The 6,000-nt window shown below is 48.0% G+C and overlaps 1 protein-coding gene across 1 annotated transcript in view; it reads left to right on the top strand.

Annotated features, from left to right (window-relative positions):
• The first annotated feature begins 276 nt into the window (after nucleotides 1-276).
• Nucleotides 277-6,000, top strand: part of GPBP1 (GC-rich promoter binding protein 1) — a 55,676-nt gene continuing 49,952 nt past the window's right edge. The window contains exon 1 of the mRNA XM_068271830.1: nucleotides 277-450. The gene's annotated coding sequence lies outside the window, so the exon portion shown is untranslated. The remainder of the gene's footprint in view (nucleotides 451-6,000) is intronic.

Here is a 6,000-nt window from a genome sequence, read left to right as displayed (position 1 = left end):
TTTATTTTACTTTTCGAATTAAAAATATAACAACTTAAACGGTGTGTGGCCAACTCTATATAGGTACACAGTGTGATTCTAACAAGAATGACTGATCTTCCTCTTATTCGATTGCACAAAAATAACGTTCCAAAACAGAATTTGACTCCGCTAGTGACCACCGCCCATCAGTGATGAGAAATTGAGAATAAACGGTGACGCTTCACTAAAATCCGCTAACAGCCCCGCCCCTCACCTGCTCTCCGCCCCTGTCACGTTACACCTATCATCCCGACGCCGTGACGTCTGCTTCGCGGAAATACATGACGTCATGCCGTGGGAAGGCACGGGAGCCCCCCATTGACTGCCTCCGCACGCTTTTTAACCTCTTCGCGCCCGGATGGCGCCGCCCGACGGCTCCAAGCTATACGGCTTCGGTCGCAGCGCGTGATCGGGCGGCCAAACAAGCAGGTGAACTGACCCGAGGGGCGGGGGAGGTTCGGCTTCACGCCCAAACTCTTCGGCCCTGCAGTAGTGCAATTGCGCTTGCGAGTGAAGCAGACAGGCATAGGTTAGTCAGCTAGAAATTGGGTCCTTCGCCGTGGAGTTACGAAGCAAGTATAGGACCTTTAAGCTGTGAAAGCCCCTTGATTTAGACGTTTTAGTGGCCGCCTGTGGGATTATCCTCATATAGTTTACCTCTTGAAACCTTACAGTTCCTGAACGCACAGGAGTGTGAACTCCTCTGCCCAGGGATTGTCTGTTCACATTACAGACTATGGTAGTGTGTAACCTCCCCAGTTGGAGCAATGAGTGATTACAGCTTGCTGCCCCACTCTATATGGGTTTTATTCAAATCACTTTTTTCTCCTAAGTTTTCTCCTAGGAGATAATTTTTCATCTTCTATTTAAAACAACTTTACAGCACTCTGCAAATGAAAAAGTGGCTGAAATAGTACTGTCAAAATGATTCTGAGTATTTTCTTGCTTGCTGGTGGCTTGAAATGCATTTTATTGTAAAGGTTTGAACACATCACCTAGAAGAAAAAGTAAATTGAATAAGGGCCAGCATGTCTCACAAACAGCAGACTTGATTTTTTTAGTGTTTCATATGTTTCCCTACAATATACAGCTCTGCAAAAAGTTTTATCTCTTCTGCTGCTCTGTAAAAAAATTCATAGCTTATCACCACTTTTGTCTTTCTGGACGTGTCAAGTGTGCAAACTTTCATTCATTTGACACTAAGTTGATCAGTAAAGCTGGCCTTGTGCACACCGTGCGGTTTTTTTTTTTTTTTTCACTTCTAAGGGCCCGTTTCCACTATTGCGTTGCGGAATCGCCGGCGAATCACCGCAGGCAAATTGCATGCGGGTGCAATTTTGCATGCGATTCCGCATAGGTTAGGGTGATGCGATTTTAACCATGTCACTGCCTGTGTGAATTAACATGGGTACCTATGCGAAATCGCATGCAAATTCGCGGCAAAAAACCCATGGGGAAAACTCATGAGGGTACTTAAACGTTAGCCGGGCGCATCCGGCAGGTGGCGCTAATTACTATTCCCCCTCCAGGCCGACATGGATAGTAGGGAAAGCTGTAACTCTGGTGGAGTTTTGTCGCCACCTGCCGGATGCACCCGGCTAACGGATAAGTACCCTCATGAGATTTCCCTATTAAATACATTGCGTGCGATTCGCCTGCATTCCACACGCAGGCGAATTCTGAGGGCTGTGCCATGCAGAAAAATCCTGCACAGAAAAACTCACAGCAAAACTGACAAGTGGAGACAGGCCCATCCACTTGTATTGGCTGTGCGAATCTGCATGCGGGCAACGCATGCGGATTCGCGATAGTGGAAACGGGCCCTGCACCTATTTGAGTGAGTAAACAGGTTATTACAGTATTATTGAAGCATCAATTTAGTGGCGCTGATGCCACTTAGATATATAGATGAAACCTTAATTGGATATGTAAGAGGGCTATCGTGCAGGATTTTTTTTTTTTTATATATTATTCTGATTAGATTTCCCAGCATTTTTCAAAATTCATACTAATCAAAAAGATATATACTTGGAATGTTAGGCAGCATGCAGATCTATATTTTAGAGCATGTCTGATCTGCTCCTGATAGAGAAAGAGAGCGGTTTTAAGCTTGGGATCGGTTGCTGGAAATCAGTAGGATGTATTTTTTTTATATTTTTCTCCAAACTGATCATTATTTTGATCCGAAGTGAAAAATTGCATGGTGTGTAGCAGAATTCTAAAGTTGTGCACAAGTAGCATGCAACTTGGATCTGAGCCGCTTTGATAGTATAATTTTAAGCCAATGATTGTAATTTCAATAAAATCATTCAGATTGAAAGAAAATATTGTATTTAATCTAGCCACACCACTATAGGATCCAATTTGTGATCATATCTCTACTAGTTATCACATCTATGAAAAATACACCAAGTGGAACAACCATTTCTGGAAATGATAGATAATGGGATCGTTCAGGATCAATTGCTGTGTGTGTGAACTGCACACATCTGTACCTTCCTTTTCCCAACTAAAATCTTATATTTATTTCACCTTAGGAATGGAACACCTTTTATATATTAGACTAAATCCAGGGAACTTAATAGATCTCTTCTCCATAGATTGGTCCTCATTTCACTCAAAAAATACACTGAGTGACTAACCTTACCCATACTCTCTCAATTGTTCTTGGGACTATCTGACCCCTTTATTGACTATTGATCGTTAAACTTTTGGTATTATGGCTAAATAGAGCTCAAGTTGTATAACCCCCTTCTCCCTCCCTACCCTCTGGCTGGCAGGCCTCAGTCACTACCTTCCCCAAGTCAGCCTTAAGCGAAGTACACATGGGGGACCGTTGTAGCTGGTCGCTGGCACACCGGGCACGTGTGCGCGACAGCTCATCGCCAGGTCCCTCTGTGCAGCAGCCGTACACACGGCGCACAGAGGGACAGAGATGCGGCGGAAGCTGTCGCCGTAGGTTCCCCCCCCCTGCCGGAAGCTCCGGCTATGGGTTGCTGTCGCTAGTCCGCATACACACGCGGTACGCGTGGCGGACTAGCGACAGTTGCGGCGACAGCTGTTGCATGCGATTGGCCGCGCCAATCGCCTGGTGACAGCTTCTACTAGCGACGGTTTGTGGCGTGTTCGTTGTACACACGGGGGACCTGTCGCTGCAACACGCGTGTGCCACGTGGTTGCGGCAACATTTGTAACCCGTGTGTATGTACCAATAAACTAGGCTAGGACAAGGGCTTAACCTCCTGAGCGGTCTGGACGAGCTCAGCTCGTCCATCACCGCCGGAGGCTGCCGCTCAGGCCCTGCTGGGCCGATTTTTATCAAATAAAGTGCAGCACACGCAGCCGGCACTTTGCCAGCCGCGTGTGCTGCCTGATCGCCGCCGCTCTGCGGCGATTCGCCGCGAGCAGCGGCGAAAGAGGGCCCCCCTAGCCGCCTGAGCCCTGCGCAGCCGGAACAAAAAGTTCCGGCCAGCGCTAAGGGCTGGATCGGAGGCGGCTGACGTCAGGACGTCGGCTGACGTCACTCCGCTCGTCGCTATGGCGACGATATAAGCAAAACAAGGAAGGCCGCTCATTGCGGCCTTCCTTGTTTATTCTGGGCGCCGGAGGCGATCGGAAGATCGCCTCCGGAGCGCCCTCTAGTGGGCTTTCATGCAGCCAACTTTCAGTTGGCTGCATGAAATAGTTTTTTTTTTATTTAAAAAAAACCCTCCCGCAGCCACCCTGGCGATTTAATCAGAACGCCAGGGTGGTTAAGGTAGCCATACACTGGTCGATTTGTCATTAGATCGAGCAACTGACAGATCCCTATCTGATCGAATCTGCAAACAGATTGTGATTTCAGCCTGAAACCGATCACAATCTGTTGAGCTGCTCCTGCTGCCTGTAAACCCCCCGTATACATTACCTGAAGCTGGCTCCGGGTCCTCTTCTCCGCGCTGCACCGCATCCGAGCATCCCGCACCGCATCCCAGCGTACACTGTGTCACTCTGTGACCAGGAAGTTCAGATAGAGCGCCCTCTAGTTGAACTTCCTGGTCACTGGAGTGACGCAGGACGTTAATGTACGCTGGGATGGAAGCAGGAACAGAGCGGTGCAGCACGGAGAAAATGCCTGGGAGCCAGCACAGGTAATGTATAACTGTATCGGATCGGCCGCCGCTAGCGACGTGCTCCCTACCCGCGGGCGATCGACGGTAATTTCCTGCGCGGCGCGATCGACGGACCGATCCGATTTCGGGAGAAAATCGGATCGGCGGGTGCATTTAGCGCGAACGATTGGCAGCAGATTCGATCCCAGTGATCGAATCTGCTGTCGAAACGGCGGCAAATCGGGCCAGTGTATGCCCAGCTTTAGAGTAGTTTATTTTCCAGTTGATAATTCTCCTTAAGCTGGCCATACACTGGCCCGATTTGGCGCCGTTTCGACAGCAGATTCGATCACTGGGATCGAATCTGCTGCCAATCGTTCGCGCTAAACGTACCCGCCGATCCGATTTTCCTCCCGAAATCGGATCGGTCCATCGATCGCGCCGTGCGGGAAATTACCGTCGATCGCCCGCGGGTAGGGAGCGCGTCGCTAGCGGCGGCCGATCCGATACAGTTATACATTACTTGTGCTGGCTCCCGGGCATCTTCTCCGTGCTGCACCGCTCTGTTCCTGCTTCCATCCCAGCGTACATTAACTTCCTGTGTCACTCCAGTGACCAGGAAGTTAAACTAGAGGGCGCTCTATCTGAACTTCCTGGTCACGGAGTGACACAGTGTACGCTGGGATGCGGTGCGGGATGCTCGGATGCGGTGCAGCGCGGAGAAGACGCCCGGGAGCCAGCTTCAGGTAATGTATACGGGGGGGGGGGGGGGGGGGGGGGGACAGGCGGCAGGAGCAGCTCAGCAGATTGTAATCGGTTTCAGGCTGAAATCGATTCACAATCTGTTTGCATTAAAGGCAGCCATACGATCCCTCTCTGATCAGATTCGATCAAATAGGGATCTGTCAGTTGGTCGATCTAATGGCAAATCGACCAGTGTATGGCTATCTTTAGTATCCCCAGACAATGTTTTAGTTTCAGCGTTTATATTTTTCTAGAGACTAGATATGTCAATGATTTACTTTCCCTTGTTAAAGGTATGATTACATGCTATTTTTCCAAACGTTACTATTTGTTGGAATATGTCTACACTCTCCGTATTCTAAAGGAGGTGAGTGTCATCTTCTCCTCCTGTAATGTTCTAATACCTGTTATTGCTATTTTGATACTGTTCTTATATGATCAGTTATTACTGTAAGTTTGTTAAAATTTTCAATAAAAATCTATTGAGGGGAAAAAAAGGATTAATATTGTAGATTCAGTTTACCTCCTCAATTTATATTCACCACATATAACAGTACCCAACTAGTATAGACAAACCAAAGTGTTCTTACTACACACAGAGAGCCTGGACACACTGCCACATTGTTCTGCAGCACAGGGGGCGTGTTACAGAAAAGCATTGCACCTAGGCTGCTCATTGTGTGTGTTGACTCCACTCAACTGCACTGAAAGGGACAAGGCTGCGTTGCGCATAGCAATACATGCAGTAGTGTGACGTTAGAACGCCATGCTGCACAGTGCATGGGTGTGCCCGTCACAGTGCGGTCATTGCGCTCTTTGAGACGCTTTGCCGAGGAAGGTCATTTTTATCCATCGTTTGTGTCACGGTTTTTGTATTTGTTCTGTGGTTGGAGTTTTAGCAGTGCATATGGCAGGCTGCATGACATGCGTGTGCAGAATTCTACCATTTGCCAGGGCTTTTGTATTCTTTTCCTATTTGTGCCCCAGATATGTTTTACGGATGGGATATTTCAGTCAGTCTTCCAGTAAACCGTTAAGATTTTCCTTCACACTGTAGGGGAGGGCTCAGTACAGCTTTTCTCCTTTCCAAACTTTCTAGTTGATATTGGTATTACAGTTGGCAGAGTTGAGATAACAGAAGTAC

This window comes from Hyperolius riggenbachi, chromosome 1 (assembly GCF_040937935.1).
Source record: "Hyperolius riggenbachi isolate aHypRig1 chromosome 1, aHypRig1.pri, whole genome shotgun sequence".
In the NCBI taxonomy this organism is placed as follows: Eukaryota; Metazoa; Chordata; class Amphibia; order Anura; family Hyperoliidae; genus Hyperolius; species Hyperolius riggenbachi.
This window is presented reverse-complemented; position numbering and strand designations above follow the sequence as displayed.